Source organism: Ceratotherium simum, chromosome 6 (genome assembly GCF_057802395.1).
Source record: "Ceratotherium simum simum isolate JZ-2026a chromosome 6, ASM5780239v1, whole genome shotgun sequence".
Lineage (NCBI taxonomy): Eukaryota > Metazoa > Chordata > Mammalia > Perissodactyla > Rhinocerotidae > Ceratotherium > Ceratotherium simum.
In genome coordinates this window covers 11,303,677-11,324,426 of record NC_141905.1, presented here as the reverse complement: position 1 = coordinate 11,324,426, position 20,750 = coordinate 11,303,677, and positions in this window count along the sequence as shown.

Genomic DNA, 20,750 nt, shown 5'->3' with positions numbered 1-20,750 from the left:
GACTTTTTTTCTATTTTCTGGAAGAATTTGAGTAAGATTAGTTCATTCCTTCCTTAAATGTTTGGATTAAATGGTGAAGCCATTTGATCTTGAAGATTCTTGTATAAAAATTTTTTTTAAATTTCAGATTTGATTTTTTAATTAGATATAAGATTACTTAGATTTTTTATTTTTTCTTGTTTTAGTTTTGGAAAGCTGTATTTTTCCAGGAATACATCCATTTTATCTAATTTTCAAAATTATCAGTTTAATGTTGTTTATAAAAACACTTTATGACCATTTAAAGAACTCTAGGGGTCTCTAGTGGTATCTCTTTTTTGTTGAAGATATTGGAACATTATTCTCTTTCTCTGTCTCTCTCCCTCCCACTCCCTTCCTCTAAAAAAAATTATGGTAAAATACACATAACATAAAATTTATCATCTTAACCATTTGTAAGTGTACAGTTCAATAGTGTTAAGTACATTCACACTGTTGTGCAGCCAATCTCCCTATCCCTTTTCATTCTACAAAACTGAAACCCTGTACCCATTAAACAATAACTCCCCATTCTCCTCTCTTCCTAGCCCCTAGAAACCACCATTCTGTTTTCTGTCTCTATGAAATTGACTACTCCGTGTAGTTCATATCAGTGGAATTATACAGTAGTTGTTATCTGTGACGGGCTTATTTCACTCAGCATAACGTCCATAAGGTTCAGCCATTTGAAGCATGTGTCAGAATTTCCTTCTTTTTTAAGACTGAATAATATTTCATTGTATGTATATACCATATTTTGTTTTTCCTTTCATCTGTGGATGGATGCTTGGGTTGCTTCCACCTTTTAGCTCTTGTGAATAAAGCTGCTATGAACATGAGTGTGCAAATATCTCTACGAGAACTTGCTTGCAATTCTTTTGGAATTGGCATTGCTGAATCATATGGTAATTCTATTTTTAATTTTTTGATGAACTGCCATACTGTTTTCTGTAGCAGCAATACCATTTTACATTCTCACTAACAGTGCGCAGGTTTCTCCATATCCTCCCCATTTGTTATTTTCTGGTTTTGTTTGTTTGTTTAATAATAGCCATCCTAATCGGTGTGAGGTGATATCACATGCTGGTAGTGCTTTGCATTTCTTAAATGATTAGTGATGTTAACTATCTTTTCATGTGCTTGTTGGCCATTTGTATATCATCCTTTGAAAAATATCTATTCAAGGCCTTTGTTCATTATTTAATCGGGTTGTCTGTTTTGTTGTTGTTGAGCTGTAGTAGTTCTTTTTATATTCTGGATATTAACTTTATCAGATATAACTTATAATCTGATAAATATATTCTTATAAATATTTTCTCCTGTTCTGTGGGTTAACTTTTCACTCTGTTGATTGTGTCCTTTGATGCACAGAAGTTTTTAATTTTGGTGTAGTCCAATTTATCTATTTGTATTGTTGTTGCCAGTACTTTTAGTGTCATAGCCAAAAAATTATTGCCAAATCCAATGTCATGAAGCTTTCCTTTTATATTTGCTTCTAAGAGTTTTAGTTTTAGTCCTTTTATTTAGGTCTTTGATTCATTTAGAGTTAATGTTGTATATGGTATAATGTAAGGGTCCAAATTCATTATTTTGCGTGTGGATATCCACTTTTCTCAACATCCTTTGTTTAAAAGACTGTCCTTTCCTCATTGAATGGTCTTGACATCCTTGTCAAAAATCATTTCACCATATATATAAAGGTTTATTTCTGGCTTTCTATTCTATCCCATTGGTCTATTTGTCTGTCTTTATGCCAGTACCACACTGTTTGGATTACTGCAGCTTTGTAATAAGTTTTGAAATCAGAAAGTGTGAGACCTTCAGCTCTGTTATTTTTTTTCAAGATTATTTTGGCTATTCAGGGTCCCTTGAGATTTTCATGTCACAGATTTTTCTGTTTCTGCAAAATCACCATTGGAGTTTTGGTAGGGATTTCATTGAATTTGTAGATTGCTTTGGGTAGTATTCAAATCTTAACAATATTATGTCTTCCAAACCATGTACACAGAATGTCTTTCTATTTATTCGAGTCTTCTTCAATTTCTTTCAGCAACATTTTGAATTTTTCAGTCTACAAGTCTTTCATCTCCTTGGTTTAGTTTATTTCTAAATATTTTATTCTTTTCTGATGCTATGATACATGGAATTGTTTTTCTTAATTTCCTTTCTAGATTGTTCATAGCTAGCATAAAGAAACACAACTGATATTTTCTTGTTGATTTTGTATCTTGCAGCTTTGCTGAATTCATTTACCAGTTCCAACACTTTTTTTGTGTGGGGGGGAATCTTTAGAGTTTTCTACAAATAATATCATGTCATCTGCAAACAGAGATAATTTTACTTCTTCCTTTCTAATTTCTATGCTTTTCCCCTCCTTACCTCTTTTATGTAAACTTTTATTTTGAAATAATTATAGATTTATAGAAAACTGCAAAGATAATACAAGTCCTGTGTACCTTCAACCCAGTTTCCTGCAATGGTTAGATTTTTGTATAACTACAGTACCTTATATAAGCAAAGAAATTGATATTTGTACAATTTTTTTGTACATATATGCCATTTCATTATATGTTAGCATATACGTAACAACCACTGCTATCAAGCAGTCCAGCTCCAGTGAAGTGGAGAAACTTTACATCTTTCAACGTCCCTTTACCCTCCCCTGTTGATACTATGATTCTCTTAAATATTTCCTCTATATACATTGCAAATCACATCAGGCACTGTGATAATTTTTGCTTCAACCTTCAAATATAATTTAGAAAACTCAAAGAGGAGGAGCAAAATCTATTGTATTTACCCATAACTTTGTTCTTTCTGTTGTTTTTTCTTCCATTCTGATGTTCCAAAATTCCTTCAACTACTTTCTTTTTCAAGAACTTCCTTTAGCCATTCTTCAAGGGTAGGTAGTTTTTCTTTGTCTGAGAATGTCTTTATTTCCTCTTTAGTCTTGAAGGCTATTTTCAGGGCATATATAATAAGGGCTTGATGTCTCTTTTATTTTAGCGCTTGAAAAATGTTGTGTTACTTCCTTTTGGCCTCCATGGTTTTTGCTTAGAAGTCCATTGACATTTGAGTTTTTTTCCCGATAAGTAAGGTGTCCTTTCTCTCTCATTGCTTTCAATACTTTTTGTCTTTAGCTTTCTGAAGTTTAATTGTGATGCAGCTTGGCATGAATTTATTTGGGTTAATTCTGTTTGGGGTTCATTCATCTTCTTGAAACTGTATGTTAATATCTTTTGCCATATTTTGGAAAATTTCAGTCATTATTTCTTTGAATAGTTTTTCAGCCCCCCCTTCTTTCTTCTATCCTTCTCTAACATACATAACAGATCTTTTGTTATAGCCCTACAGTTCCCTAAGGCTCTGTTCATTATTTTTTTCTTAAGGAAGATTCGCCCTGAGCTAACATCTGTTGCCAATCTTCCTCCTTTGTCCCTTTTTCTCCCCAAGCCCCAGTAGGTAGTTGTATGTCATAGTTCTACATCCTTCTAGTTGCTCTATGTGGGATGCTGCCTCAGCGTGGCTTGATGGGCAGTGCATAGGTCTGCACCCAGGATCTGAACCAGCGAACCCTGGGCCACTGAAGCAGAGTGCATGAACTTAACCACTACGCCACCGGGCCGGCCTCTCTGTTCACTTTTTTAAAGCATATTTCTCTCTGTTATTCAGATCGAGTAATATCTGTTGTTCTATCTTCAAGTTCACTAATTCTTACTCTGTTCTCTCCATTTTATTATTGAGCCTATTTATTGTATTATTTTGATTATAGTATTTTTCAGTTCTATAATTTCCGTTTGGTTCTTGTTTATGTCTTCTACTTCTTCGCTGAGACTTTCTATTTTCCATTTGCTTTAAGTGTGTTCAGAATTGCTCATTGAAGCATTTTGATGACGGCGGCTTTAAAATCCTTGTCAGAAAATTCTAACATGTTTACCATCTTGGTGTTGGCATCTGTTGATTGTCTTTGCTCTTTTTCCTGGGATTTGGTATAATGAATGATTTTCTTTTTATTTAACACAAACATTTCAATGCTGTGTTATGACACTCTGGATCTTATTTAAACCTTGTTTACCAGGCCTTCCTGGCACTGCAGCAGCAGGGCAGGGAGACTGCTGCCTCATTACTGTCATGTGAGGGTGAAAGTCCAGGTTCCCTCTTCGACATTTTTCGCCACCTGAGAGGGGAGAGATGCCTTATTACTGCTAGTCTCCCCACTAGGCCTTTGCTCATACCACCCTGGCTAGGAGGAGGGAGAGGGTGCCTTGTTGCTGTTCTCCATGTGGCCTCTGTTGACACAACAATACCTGTAGATGGTGGTGAAAGTTTCGGGTCCCCACTTGATATCCTCTGACACCACCTAGTGAGGAGGGAATAAGCTGGGTTGGGGTGGAAGTCCAGGATTCCCAAGTGGCCTCCACTGATACTGTGGGAGTAAAGAAACCTTGTTTCCAATGGGTGGGGGTGAAAGTCCCAGATCCCCACTCAGTGTTCTCTGATACCACCCTATCAGAGAGACGGGGAAGATCACCTAGTTACATCCAGGCAAGAGTGGAAGTGTAGGTTCCTCACTTGGCCTTTGCTGATGGGGTGGGATGGGGCCATGGTTTTTTCTGTGGCATTTGGCTAAAGTAGAGCAGTTACTATCTAAAAGTTTTTTCTCTTGCTAGGCTGCCCCTTTCATGGGTCTTTGGATAGAAAACACAGGCTTTTCTGTTTTTTTGTTTTTTTTTTTAATCTGTTTCCTCTGAGATTTCCAGGTTGCTAGTTTTTCAAGCACACTGTCTGAGATACGTGAGGTAAAAAGAAAACCACGTCTCAAGCTCCATATCCAGTCCTCCCTCTCTCCACCTTTTAGAGTGTTCTTATGTGTGTTTTCCTCATAATGTCTGGTTTTGAGCTGTACTTAGTGGGAGGAATAGGGAAAAGTATATCTATTCCATCTTGATCTAGAAGCACACTCCTCTCTCTTTATGATGTTAGAAATTTACTATTTTTTAAGTCTCTTTAAAGAACAGCCTTTGGCTTTGCTCTTCTTCCCTCTAGTTCATTTGTTTCCTATTTCATCAATTTCTGCTTTTAATTTTATTATTTTTTTTTCTATTTTCTTTGGATTTAATTTGCTGCACTTTTTCTGACTTCTTGGAATGGATACTTAGATACTTGATTTCCAGCTTTCCTTTTTAAAATATACATATTTAATCTTAATCACTTCCTTTATGCATAGCATTAGCTGTATCTCAAAAGAATATGTATATATACATATATATACATACATACATATATATATCATACCTTTATTATCATTCAAAGTACAATACTCTCAAATTTGCATTGTAATTTCTTCTTTTATCAATACATTATGTAGAAATGTGTTGCATTATTTCTAAACATCTGGGGATTCTCTATTTACCTATTTTTTTTTTAGAGCAGTTTTAGGTTTATAACAAAATTAAGAGGAAGGAACAGATTTCCCATATACTTCCTGCCCCTACTCATGCATAGCCTCCCCCATTATCAACGTCACTCATCAGAATGGTACATTTTTTTACCAAGGATGAACCTACATCGACACACCATTGTCACCCAAAGTCCATAGTTTACCTTAGGGTTCACTCCTGGTGTTGTGAATTCTATGGCTTTGGAAAATGTATAGTGACATATATTCATCATTGTAACATCATACAGACTATTTTCACTGCCCTAAAAATCTGTTGTGCTCTGCTTGTTCATCTCTCCCTCTCCAGCAAACACTGGCAAACATTGATCTTTTTACTGTCTCCATAGTTTTATCTTTTCAAGAACATCATAGAGTTGGAATCACACAGCATGCAGTGCTTTTCAGATTGGCTCCTTTCACTTAGTCATGTGCATTAAATTTCCTCCATGTCTTTTCATAGCTTGATAGTTCACTTCTTTTTAGTGCTGAATAATATTCCATTTTCTGACTGTACAACAATTTATTTAATTTCACTCACCTACTGAAGGACATCTTGGTTGCTTCCAAGTTTTAGCAATTATGAATAAAGCTGCTATAAACATCCATGTGCAGATTTTTGTATAGACATGAGTTTTCCTCTCCTTTAGGTAAATATCAAGGAGCGCAATTGCTGGATCGTATGGTAAGAGTATGTTTAGTTTTCTAAGAAGCCGCCAAACTGTCTTTGAAAGAAGCTGTACTATTTTGCATTCCCATCAGCAGTGAATGAGAGTTCCTCTTGCTCCACAATCTCACTAGACTTTGGTGTTGTCAGTGTTCCGAATTTTGGACATTCTATTAGGTGTGTAGTGGTATCTCATTGTTTTAATTTACATTTTCCTGATGACATATGATGTGGAGCATCTTTTCCTATGTTTCTTTATCATTTGCATGTCTTCTTTGGTGAAATGTCTATTAAAATCTTTGGCCCATTTTTTAATTGGATTGTTTGTTTTCTTATTGTTGAGTTTTAAGAGTGCTTTGTACATTTTTGATAACAGTCATTTATCGGATGTATCTTTTGCGAATATTTTCTCTCAGTCTGTGGTTTATCTTCTAATTCTCTTGACAGTGTTTTTTTGTGGAGCAAGGGTTTTAAATTTTGATGAAGTTCAGCTTATCGATTATTTTTTTCACGGATCATGTTTTTAGTGTTGTATCTAAAAAAGCATCACCATACCCAAGATCATCATTTTCTCCTATGTTATCCTCTAGAAATTTTATAGTTTTGCATTTTACACTTAAGTCTATGATCAATTTTGAGTTCATTTTTGTAAAGTGTGTAAGATCTGTGTCTGGATTCATTTTTTGCCTGTGGATGTTCAGTTGTTCCAACACCATTTGTGGAAGATTATCTTTGCTCCTTTGCATTGCCTTTGTTCCTTTGTCAAAGATAACTTGATTATTTATGGGGTCTATTTCTGGGATCTCTATTCTGTTCTGTTGATCTATTTATCTATTCTCTTGCCAGTACCACACTGTCTTGATTACTGCTTTTTTTAAATTAGTGTTAGCATGCTATATTTTTTCCCATCCATTTACTCTTAACCTATATGTATTTTTATATTTAAAGTGGATTTCTTGTAGACAACGTATTGTCGGGTCATGTTTTTTGATCCTCTCTGACAATCACTGTCTTTTAATTGGTGCATTTAGACTATTGACATGGAAAGTGATTATTGATGTAGTTGTATTAATATCTTCCATATTTGTTACTGTTTTGTCTGTGTTGCTATTGTTCTTTGTTCCTATTTTTTCTTCCACCCTTTTTCTGCCTTTTGTGGTTTTAATTGAGCATTTTATATGATTCCATTTTCTCTCCTCTTTTAGCATATCAGTTATAGTTCTTTTTTTGCCCCGTTTTTAGTGGTTGCCCTAGAGTTTGCAATATACTTCACAACTAATCAACGTCCACTTTCAAAAAACACTATGCCACTTCACAGGTAGTGTCAATACCTTATAATAACAAAATAATCCTAATTCCTTCCTTCCATCCCTTGTATCATTGCTGTCATTTATTTTACTTATATATAAGCATACACAGGCATATATATGATATATGTTTCATTGTTAGTGCCATTGACTCAATCCCTACTTTAGCAACCCTGTGTACAGCAGAAGGGAACCCCGCCTGGTCTTTTTGTATGATCCTCTCCTCTTCTGGTGCTATATTAGACAATGCTTTTCTGCTATTCGTAGAGTTTTCATGGCCAAATTTTTGTAAGTGGGTGGCCACGTCCTTCTTCCTAGTATGAGTCTGGAAACTGCTGAAACCTGTCCACCATGAGTTATTCTGCTGATATTTGAAATACCAGTAGCATAGCTTTCAGCATCACAGCAACACACAGCCACCACAGTATGACAACCGACAGACAGGTGGTGTCGTTCCCTGATTGAGAAACAAACCTGGGCCGTGGCGGTGAGAGCACTGAATGACCACCAATAATATATATAAGCATATATAATTGAATACATCGTTGCTATTATTATTTTGAACAAGCTGTTGTCTATTGGATAATTAAGAATGAGAAATGGCAAAATGGGTGAAGGTCATCAAGAGGTACAAACTTCCAATTATAAAATAAATAAGTAATAGAGGTGTAATGCATAGCATGGTGACTATAATTAAGAATCCTATATAAAAAAAAAGAAATTAGAAAATAAGATTTTATTTAACTTTCATTTAATTCCTTCTTCAATGTTCTTCCTTACTTTATGTAAATCTGAGTTTTTGACATATTATTTTCCTCCTCTCTAAAGAACTTCTTTTAACATTTCTTGCAAGGCAGGTTTACTGGCAATAAATTCTGTCAATTTTTGTTTGTCTGAAAAAGCATCTATTTCTCCTTTACTTTTAAAGGATAATTTTGTAGGGTACAGAATTCTAAGTGGTGGGCTTTTTCTCTCAACACTTCAAATATTTCACTTCTCTCTCTTTTTGCTTGCATGGTTTCTGAGGAGAAATCTAATATAATCTTGTCTTTGCCCCTCTATAGATAAGGTGTTTCTTTTCCTCTGGCTTTCAGAATTTTTTCCTATCTTTGATTTTTGGTAGTTTGCAAATGATATGCCTAGGTATAGTTGTTTTTTGTTTTTTTGAGTTTTTTTTTTTGTAGCATTTATCCTGCTTGGTGTTCTATGAGATTCTTGGATCTGTGGTTTGGTGTCTGACCTTAATTTGGGGAAATCTCACTTATTATTGCTTCAAATATCTCCTCTGTTTCTTTCTCTCTTTCTTCTCCTTCTGGTATTCCCATTATGCATATGGTATACATTTTGTAATTGTCCCACAATCCTTGCATATTTCATTCTCTTTTTTTTTTTTCAGTCTTTGTTCTCTTTGCTTTTTGTTTTTTGAGGGCTCTATTGATACCTCCTCTAGCACAGAGATCTTTCCTCAGCCATGTCCAGTCTACTAATAAGTCTATTAAAGGCATTCTTGATTTCTGTTACAGTGTTTTTGATCACTAGTATTTCTTTTTGTTTCTTTCTTACGATTTCTATCTCTCTAGTTACACTGCCCATCTATGCCCATCTTGCATGCTGTCCACTTTATCCATTAGAGTCCTTAGCATATTAATCATGGTTGTTTTAAATTCCTGATCTGACAATTCCAAATCACTGCCATGTTTGATTCCAGTGTCAGGGGAGGGGAAGCATTCTATAGTCCTGTGATTAGGTCTCTGCCTTTTAGTGAGCTCATGACCCTGGACTGTGAACTTCACAAGTGTTTCTCAGTGTTTTTACCCACCTTTACCCCTTAGGTGGGACAGGATGGCTAGTGTCAGCTGAAGTTGGGTATTTAACTTCCCCAGGTCAGTTAGGCTTTGATAATACCCCAGCAGGTTAGGCTCTAGTTGACTAGTTTCCCCTGAGGTCAAGCCTTGTTAAGAAGAACAGAGTGCTCTGGCATATTTCCAAAATGGTTCCTTTTCCCCTCCTTCTGCCAAAAGCCTGAGGAGATTTTTCTCTGATATTTACTGTGGGAACCTGGTCAAGCTCCTGGGGGTAAACCTCACAATGTTATGGGGGCCTTCCTATGGCTGTGTTCTCCTGGTGTTTTCAATTCTCATACTTGTCTGCACTGGGCCTCTGGCAATTCATCAATTACACTTCAGATTATCCTACTCCACCGCTGGTTCCTGAGAACTTTCCTCTTGTGAGTCTCTGCTCCGATAAGCCATGACTCCCATATCTGCTTGTCTATGTCTCCAATCTTAGGAGCAGTGGTTTGCCTTGTGTCCTCCTCTTTCTTACGAATCCAAGAAGAATTGTTGATATTTCAGTCTATTCAGCTTTTTTTCCGTCTGTCTGTTATTGATTTCGATAAATACCTTAAGGGGAAAACCATCAAATGTTGACCTTATTTTATGTGGTTTACTTCTCTCAGGGATTTTTGCCACTTAATTCCTAGCTATGTTGGTATCTCTTCAACGCCTTTAACAACTGTTTATTTTGCATTATATCTGGAGTTTAAAATTTTTCTTGGCAGCAGTGTTGGTATACTTCAAGCTACTCTATTTTGGTCAGACTTAGAAATCCCCTCTACTTTTCATTTTATGAGAGACAGAATAACATAGAACAGCAACTCTAGAATTAGGGAGTTCTATGATCCATTTCTGTCTCTGTCACTTACTGATTTTAGAACTTGAACCTATTTACTTAACCTCTTAGTGACCAAATTTACCAAGTCATATGATTGTTGCAACTGACATTCTAATGAAGAAAAAAAAAGTGATAAGAAATACATTACAAAATACAATTAATGCTATGAAGGAATTACAATTGTGCATCATCGGCATATAGATAATATTTAATGATATGGGAATAGATAGCATCCTTTATGGAAACAGGATAAAGAAGGGAAGAGATTCCAAAACAAAGTTCTAAGGAGGTACATTAACATTTTAGGTAGAGAAGGAGAATTAAGAACAAGTAGTAGGTGAAAAATTGTGGGAATGTGGCATCACGGAAGCTGAGAAAGGAGAATGTTGCTAGAACAAAGAGGTGGACAACTCTGTCAGCTACTGCTATGATAGAAATTATGAGGAGGGCGAAACGTTGACCGTTGGATTTGACAAAGTAAAAATTGTTGGAAACTTTGAAAAAAGCAATTTCAGTAGATTTTTGTGGACAAAACCAGACAGAGATGAGTTGAAGAAGGAATTAGAGATAAAGAAAGGGAGACAGCCTATTTAGACAACTTTTTCAAGAAGTTTCATCTTGAAAAGAGGGCAGGAAGTGGGGCTATCCTTACAAAATCTCGACAGTGCTTCTCAAGACCTGCCCTTCTTCATCTCATGAGCTGTAGAACTCCTCAGTCTAGGTCCTGGTTTTGCCTTTCCCTCATCTTGTCCAACGAGCCCTTCCATTTGTTGCCCACTGATTTGGCTTTTCTTTCTCTTTTCCTTTTGCTTAGTGGTACAACTAATATCTTGGTTCAGGCTTTTCAGTTTTTAACTGAAGTTGAGTTCTCTTTCATTATTTTAAATAATATTTCAGATTATGGTTACTTTAGATAAATCAGTTTTAATATCTTCTATTTATTTAAACTTTCAAAAAAGTATAAAAATCTGTCCTAAAACAGTGTAGTCAAATTGCAGAGTTCCTATAGCAGATTCAAAAGATAGATTTCAGGCAAAGCAGCATGAATAGAAAATCCACAGGATTCTGAGCCAGAAAAATCCCGAGTTCAGGTCTAATCTCTGTGTGTCAACTGGGGCAATTTATTAACCTTAATTTTATAGACTTTATATGGAGAGAGATTTATACAGCGTTATCCATATATAGATTACACATAAATTATATAAAAAATATTTAATTTTAAATATATTTTAATTCATTTAATCTTTATATATTCATATATGTTTGCATATCTATATGTCTATATCTATGTATCTATCTACATCTCCCCTTAGACATTGATTAAGAAATCTTGGTGAAGTGAAACTGTCACTATTTGCAGATGACATGATTTTATATATAGAAAACCCTAAAGAATCCACCAGAAAACTTTTAGAAGTAATAAACGAATATGGTAAAGTTGCAGGATACAAAATCAACATACAAAAATCAGTTGCATTTCTGTACACTAACAACGAAGTAGCAGAAAGAGAAATTAAGAATACCATCCCACTTACAATTGCAACAAAAATAATTAAATACCTAGGAATAAACTTAACCAAAGAGGTGAAAGAGCTGTACACCGAAAACTATAAAACATTGCTGAAAGAAATTGAAGAAGACACAAAGAAATGGAAAGATATTCCATGCTCTTGGATTGGAAGAATTAACATAGTTAAGATGTCCATACTTCCTAAAGCCATCTATAGATTCAATGCAATCCCTATCAAAGTTCCAACAACATTTTTCACAGAAATAGAACAAAGAATTCTAAAATTTATATGGAACAACAAAAGACCCCGAATAGCTAAAGGAATCCTGAGAAAAAAGAACAAAGCTAGAGGTATCACACTCCCTGACTTCAAAATATACTACAAAGCTATAGTAACCAAAACAGCATGGTACTGGCACAAAAACAGACACACAGATCAGTGGAATAGAATCGAAAGCCCAGAAATAAACCCACACATCTATGGACAGCTAATCTTTGACAAAGGAGCCAAGAACATACAATGGGGAAAAGAAAGTCTCTTCAACAAACGGTGTTGGGAAAACTGGATAGCCATATGCAAAAAAATGAAAGTAGATCCTTACCTTACACCATACACAAAAATTAACTCCAAATGGATTAAAGACTTGAATGTAAGACCTGAAACTGTGAAAGTTCTAGAAGAAAACATAGGCAGTACGATCTTCGACATCAGTCTTAGCAACATCTTTTCAAACACCACATCTGACCGGGCAAGAGAAACAATAGAAAAAATAAACAAATGGGACTACATCAAACTAAAAAGCTTCTGCACAGCAAAGGAAACCATCAACAAAACGAAAAGACAACCTAACAATTGGGAGAAGATATTTGCAAACCATACATCTGATAAAGGCTTAATCTCCAAAATATATAAAGAACTGATGCATCTCAACAACAAAAAAACTACCAACCCAATTAAAAAATGGGCAAAAGACCTGAACAGACATTTCTCCAAAGAAGATATACAGATGGCCAACAGACACATGAAAAGATGTTCAAAATCACTAATTATCAGGGAAATGCAAATCAAAACTACAATGAGATATCACCTCACGCCCGTCAGAATGGCTATAATTAACAAGACAGGAAACAACATGTGTTGGAGAGGATGTGGAGAGAAGGGAACTCTCATACACTGCTGGTGGGAGTGCAAACTGGTGCAGCCACTATGGAAAACAGTATGGAGATTCCTCAAAAAATCAAGGATAGAACTACCATATGATCCAGCTATTCCACTGTTGGGTATTTATCCAAAGAACTTGAAAACACCAATTTGCAAAGGTATATGCACCCCTGTGTTCATTGCAGCATTATTCACGATAGCCAAGACTTGGAAGCAACCTAAGTGCCCATCAAGGGACGAATGGATAAAGAAGCTGTGGTATATATACACAATGGAATACTACTCAGTCATAAGAAACGATGAAATCCAGCCATTTGTGACAACATGGATGGACATTGAGGGTATAATGCAAAGTGAAATAAGTCAGAGGGAGAAGGTCAAATACCGTATGATTTCCTTCATTAAGTAGTAGATAGTGACAACAATGGACGGATACATAGGGACAGAGATTGGATTGGTGGTTGCCAGAGGGGAAGGGGGGAGGGAGGAGGGTGAAAGGGATAATTCGGTGCATGTGTGTGGTGATGGGTTGTAATTAGTATTTTGGTGGTGAACATGATGTGGTCCATGCAGAAATAGAAGTACAATGATGTACACCTGAAATTTTTACAATGTTATAAACCAATGTTACTGCAATAAACAAAAAATTAAAAAAAAAAAATAAGAAATCTTGGTGAGATATTTGAATATTTGAACTAATGCAATAAATAGTTCCTTTTTTCATTTTTCTTTGGCTCCCCATCTCTTTAACTAACCAGCAATGCAGCTGTAAAAAAGATATATCCTTTTCTTCCTTATTTAAGTTTCTCTTGTTATTGAAAGTGTCTCTTGCTATTGGCAACTCATCTTTCTTATCTCCTAGGCATCATTCAGTTCAATGCAATCACTCTGAAAAATTTATTTTCCAACATCCTGGGTCACTTATAGACTATTTTTGAAGCTCATTATCTCCTTTCATTTCATAGGCTATTTACCAAGCCTGGAGTTCTGAAAACTATTTCTTTCTCTATCACTACTGTTAAAATTATGTAAATAACCATTTTATAGAACCCGCCTTCCTTTCTCACACTCACCTAATTCTTACCTCTCTCCCCTGATTTCCATCCAGCCTCTATCAAATCACTCTGCAGTTTCATATTATTGTCTGAAGCCCTTGCTGCTCTGTCTGCATTTTTTAGATTTAAAGTATTCTGTCTTCTCTCAAGTCCTGTCCTCAGGGCTGGCTACATAATTTGTGAGGCCGAGGGCAAAATGAAAATGGGGTTCCCTTGTTCAAAAAACAGGAAAATGAGTGCAGTTAAAAATGTAAAACTATGAAGGTTTCCTTTAAAAACATTTTATTACTCATAAAATGTAATGAGGCAATAGTGGTGTTATTTAATCACATAATGTAAAAAGAACAGAGATGCCTCCAGGCTCTGCCTTCATGCTCTCCTGAGACCACAGTCACTGCCTCCAGTGCTGCTGTTTCTGCTGCTGCCACCACTGTCGCCACTGCCAATCTGGGCCTAGGTCCCAGAACTGACCAGCGCTTCAGGGTCCTGCAGTGCCCCAGACCGCCCCAGGCACGTGTGTGTGCCAGGAAGCCAGGCCAACTGCTGAACATGCATGGTGCCCACTGCCTGCTATGCACACAAGCCTGACGCATGCGTGCACGTGATGCTGCCTGGCACATCTCCTCTGCTCATGCGCATGCTCCACTGTCCCCTCAGACTTCACTTACAAAACATGAGTCCAAGGATGAAGTTATTAAGAATTTCAAGATGGCCACAGCAGAATATTAAACCAACTGTGGGGCCCTTCTGAGAAGGCGGCCCCAGGTGACTGCCTTGGTTGCAGGCCCATGAAACTGGCCCTGCTGTCTGCCCCACTGCTGTGGGCTCCCAGGCTTGCTGAAAGATTCTAGCTGACATGTCCATGATGGACAGACACTAGACTAGCATACCTTTCTTTCTTCCTGACTTTCAAATTAGAGTTAAGAGAGGCCTAGGACCCATGTTTTCAAGGTTTACATCCCCACTTAGACTCCTTTTATCAATGTGACCTTGAGTTTGTAATATTTATTTCATGTACCTCAGTTTACCTATATATAAAATAAGCATTCCTTTAGCCATTAAAAAAGTGAAACGTTGTGAATGAGACAGTCTCTACCCTCAAGGACCTCCTGATTTCTCAATTCAATCCATACCTCTACAAATGCTTATTGCTTTCCAGCTATAAAATGGATGGATTCACAGAGAAATCATCTGGATTTGAATCCAGATGGATGAAAACTAGTTTCCCAAGTGCACAAGGAGGAGAAAGAACATTTTCAGGCAGCCTGTGTACAAGCACAAAGGTGAAAATTCAAGGCATGTGGTATGAAGTTGCAGTTAGGGAATTTGGAGCAGGTGGCCGAGGGACAAGAAGGAAGCAACAGCAGATGGAGTGGCCAGGTCACAGGGCCTTGCAGCTTCATGAGGAATTTCAGACTCGATCTAGGGAGGTCTTGGACAGACTTGTAAGCAGAAGAATGGCACGGGCACTTAGTGTTGGTAGAAAGACCACTTTGCCAACAAAGGAGGGTATGGATTAGAGGATGCAAAAGGTTGCAATGGGGAGACTGGGATGCAGGGACAATGCGGGTTTGGGGGTGAATAGGAGGGTCTCAATTTGGATATGTACCAACAGGACATCTGAGTAGCAGTGCTCATTGGAACTGTGGTTCAGGAGCTCAAGAGGACGATCGGAGCTGGGCGTATAGAAGTAGGAGCTGTCTGTATATGGACATGCAGATTCTGAAGGGAGAGGGTGAAGAGTGGGACGAGAGAAGATGACCAAGGGTGGAACATGGAGAAACCTCAGGGTTTAGAGGATGGACAGAAGAGGAGCAACCTGCAATTGTCACTGAGAAAGAGATGTGGGGGGAGGGGGAATTAGGAGAAGAGCGTGGGCTCTGAAGCTACGTCCTGGGCAAAATAAGTGTGCAACGATGTTTGATAAAGTGGATGGGCAGCAGAAATGCCAGGAAAGGAAGTGAGGTAGCTGGATGGAAACACACCAAGCACTTGCGATATGCCAGGTGCGTCTCTGACTTTATAAACACGCACTCCTTTCGTCTTGTCAACGGCTTTCCGGGGTGGGTACCGTCATCCCCATTGGACCCGTGAGGAGAGTGAGGAGCAATGAAGTTCAGACACTCACTCGAGTTCCACTCTGGGGAGTGGTAGAGCGGGGATTCTAACTGCACACCAAGGTCAAGAGACACACCCCTCATTCTACTCTGCCCACTCTTCATACATGCTATTGTGGCCAAGGTCTAGCTGCAATGTGATGCTTTCTGGGATGCCCTCCTCCACCCTGCCCATCCTGAGACACATGGCCTGGGGCTGAGGCAGCCCTGAGTGAGACGAAGGGCACAGACTCTGGAACTTGACTTCCAGGGTTCGAGTCCCAGCCCCACCACTCACCTGCTGCATGACATCATCCCCTTAACCTTTCAGGATCTAGAAGGTAGGGTTGTCAATATATACATACACATATGTGCAATAGTACCATATTATTACATTTATACTAATGGATATATATTGTTCTATTTAAATCTCACAACACACATATGATGAAAGAACAGTTATTCTCATCCACAGTGAGGACACTGAAGCACGCAGAGGTTAAGGAACTTGCTGAAGGTCACCGAGCTCAGGTGTTTGCTAATGTTCTCATCGCGGCCCGGGCCCTCTTCCCTTCTTTTGTTCACTCCCCAGGCCCTGCTCTCCTCACACTGAACTGAGTCTCAGAGTCTGACTGTGTCTCCCACAGAGCCAGGCAGGGCCTTGTTCACATTGAAGCCCAGCACTGGGAGCAGGGTCTGGCCCTCCGTGGATCCTCAATACTTATTTTATGAATGAACCAATGAGGGAAAACCGATGTTGAGGTTACCAACTGAACCAGTTTGTTCTTTCCACCCGCACGAGGCACACCCCAGGACACGCCAGGAACAGGAGGAATTCCCCTCAGGTGTGTCTGGTATCATCACAGCTTGTTTTTGTCCTTGAGGAACTACCCTCTTCTGACCTATTCCTGGGCTGGCTGGGGACTTTGGACAAATGGCTGAAACCTCTCTGAGTCTCAGGTTCAAACCTGTGAAGCAGCCTTCTCAGCAGGGGTTTTCAACATGCTATGCACGACGCATGCAGTAGAGGACTTTATGAAATTTTATTTTATTGTGGTAAGAACACTTAACATGAAATTTACCCTCTTAGAATTTTAAGTGTACGACACAGTATTGTTAACTATAGGCACAGTGCTGTACAGCAGATCTCTAGAACTTACTCATCTCTCTCAGCTGAAACTTCCTGCCTACTAATTAATAACTCCCCATTTCCCCCTCCTCCCAGCCCCTGGCAACCACCATTCCACTCTTTACTACTATGAATTTGATTATTTTAGATACCTCATGTAAGTGAGTATAAAATGAGAATGAAATCATGCAGTTTGTCTTTCTGTGACTGGCTTATTTCATTAGCATGATGCCCTCAAGGTTCACCCATGTTAGAGCATATGGAAGAATTTCCTTCTTTTTAAGGCTGAATAGTATTCCATATATATATATATACATACCACATTTTCCTTATCTATTCATCTGTCAATGGACATTTAGGTTATTTCCACCTCTTTACTATTGTGAATAGTGCTGGAGTGACCATGGACGTGCTGATATCACTTCAAGATCCTGATTTCAATTCTTTTCGATAAATACCCAGAAGGGAGACTGCTGGAACATGGTAGTTCTAATTTTAATTGTTGAGGAACCTCCATACTGTTTTCTGTGGTGGCTGCACCATTTTATATTCCCACAAACAGTGTGCAAGTGTTCCAATTTCTTCACATCCTTGCCAACACTTTTCTGTTTTTTGATAATAGCTACCCTGGCAGGTGTGAAGTGATATCTTATTGTGGTTTTGATTTGCATCCCTGATGGTCAGTGACATTGAGCATTTTTTTATATACCTATTGGCCATTTGTATGCCTTCTTTAGAGAAATGTCTGTTCAAGTCCTTATCCCGTTTTTTAATCAGGTTATTTGCTTTTTGCTATTGAGTTGTAGGTGTTTCTTATATATCTGGGATATTAACTCATCAGATATATAGTTTTCAAAAATTTCCTCCCATTCCGTAGGTTGCCTTTTCACTCTGTTGATTGTTTCCTTTGCTGTGCAAAAGCTTTTAATTTTGGTATATTCCCATTTGTTTATTTTTATTTTTGTTGACTGTGCTTTTGGTGCCATATCCATGAAATCTTTGCCAAGACCAATGTCATGAAGCTTTTGTCCTATGTGTTCTTCTAGGACTTTTATAGTTTTGGTCTTACCTTTAAGTCTTTAATTTATTTTGAGTTGATTTTGGTGTATGGTGTAAGATAAGGGTCCAATTTTGTTCTTTCCCCAACACCATTTGTTGAAGAGATTATCCTTTCCCCATTGTGTATTCTTAGCACCCTTGTCAAAGATCAGTTGACCATATATGCATGAATTCATTTCTGGGCTCTCTATTCTGTGCCATGGATCTGTATGCCAGTACCATACTGTTTTGATTGCTGTAGCTTTGTAATGTAATGTAGTTTGAAATCAGGAAATGTGATGTCTCTAGCTTTGTTTTTTTTTTTTTTCCTCCAGGTTGATTTGGCTATTTGCTGACTTTTTTATTTGTATATGAATTCTAGAATTGTTTTTTCTATTTCTGTAAAAAATGTCATAGGATTTTGATAAGGATTGCATTGAATCTGTAAGATCACTTTGGGTAAAACGGACATTTTAACAATATTAAATCTTCCAATCCATGAACACAGGATATCTTTCCATTTGTTTGCGTCTTCTTTAATTTTTGTGATCAATGTTTTGTAGTTTTCAGTTTACAAATCTTTCGTCTCCTTAATTAAGTTATTCCCAAGTGTTTTATTCTTTTTGGTGCTATTGTAAATGGGATTGTTTTCCTAATTTCCTTTTCAGATAGTTTGCTGTTAATACATAGAAACACAATTGACCTTTGTATGTTGATTTTTCATCCTGCAGCTTTACTAAGTTTAATTAGTAGTTCTAACAGTTTTTTTTACAGAGTCTTTAATGTTTTCTATCTATAAAATCATGTCGTCTGCAAACAGGGACAATTTTACTTCTTCCTTTTCAATTTGGATGCCTTTTATTTCTTTTTCTTTCCTAATTGCTATGGCTGGGACTTCCAGTACTATGTTGAATAGAAGTGGTAAAAGTCGGCATCCTTGTCTTCTTCTTGATCTTAAAGAAGAATGTATCAGTTTTTCACCATAGAGAATGATGTTAGCTATGGACATTTCATATATAGCCTTTATTATGTTGAGATACTTTCCTTCTATTCTTAGTTTGTTGAATGTTCTTATCATTCAACATGAAAGGATGTTGAATTTAGTCAATTGCTTTTTCTGCATCTATTGAGATGATCTTGGAATTTTTATCCTCTATTCTGTTAATGTTGTATATCACATTAATTGGTTTTCACATGTTGAAACATCCTTGCATCGCAGGGATAAATCTCACTTGGTCATGGTGTATGATACTTTTAATGTGCTGTAGCATTCAGTTCACTAGTATTTTGTTAAGGATTTTTCATCTACATTCATCATGGATATTGGCCTATAGTTTTCTTTTCTTGTGATGTCTCTGCCTGACTTTGGTATCAGGGTAACACTGGCCTCATAAAATGAGTTTGGAAGTGTACTTCTGTCTTCAATTTTTTGGAACAGTTTGAGAAAGATTGGAATTAATTATTCTTTAAATTCATCATTGAAACCATCCGGTCCTGGGCTTTTCTTTGTTGGGAAGTTTTTGATTATTGATTCAATTTCCATGTTAGTTATAGGTGTGTTCAGATTTACTATTTCTTCATGATTTAGCCTTGGTAGGTTGTATTTTTCTAGGCATTCATCCATTTCTTCTAGCCTATCCATTTTATTGGGATTTAATCATTCATAGTAGTCTTTTATGATACTTTTTATCTGTCGTATCAGTTATGTCTCCTATTTCATTTCTGAATTTATTTATTTGAGTACTCTCTGTTTTTTCACAGTTAGTCTAGTTAAGGATTTGTCTATTTTGTTTATCTTTTAAAAAAAACAACTCTTGGTTTCATTGAGACTTTTTTTGTTGTTTTGTCTTAATTTCAGAGTACTTTCTGCACCTACACCAATTTTTCCAGTATCAGTGATGGGTTCCTTCTGGCCCTGGATTCTGTGCCTCCAAATGTTTCTCCCTCCTATCTCTTAAAATAACCAGAACTTTGGAGCTTAAACTTAGGGACAGAGCTGTAGACTGAATAGGAGGCTCATCAAATTTGCCAAGGCCCATTGGAGTGTTTCTCTGAAATATCAGCCTCTAGCAAGATAAAGGCTATACCTATGGTGATTGGGATCTTTCTGGTCCCCAGAAGCCCCTCTATTGTGGAAGCAGCTCCACCAAGCCGGGGGTTTCTAAGGAAAGCAGTGGAATCCCCCAAGGTTCTGTGTTTGGTCTTTGGTGGCTACCTTCTCGCTACAATTCCCAGGGCTTGGTGTGTTCTCCACAGTTCCTGCCTGACCATATGCCAGATCCTCTCTACAGTGAGTAATCAGCTGGGAGATCTGGTTCTGCTTGAGAAGCAGATTCCTTGGGCTAATAATCATGTGCAGCAGCTTCTAGATTCCAGTAAGAATGGCAATTGCTTCTCACTCTGCCAGATGTAAAGCAGGAGGATTCATCTGCAAGTATTCATCGAAGGCTGTGAAGATAGAGGATGTGCTTTGAAATCACACTGACTCAGGATCCACCACTTATTAACTACGACTTTGGGAAAAACTTTCAACTTTAAGCCATTTTTTTTTTTTTTTATCATTTGCAAGATGTTAATAATATATTCCTTCTGGTATCATTTAAAGCTTTAGCATAAGGCATGTAGAAATTCCTTGCAGAAAGCCTGGCACATGGATGA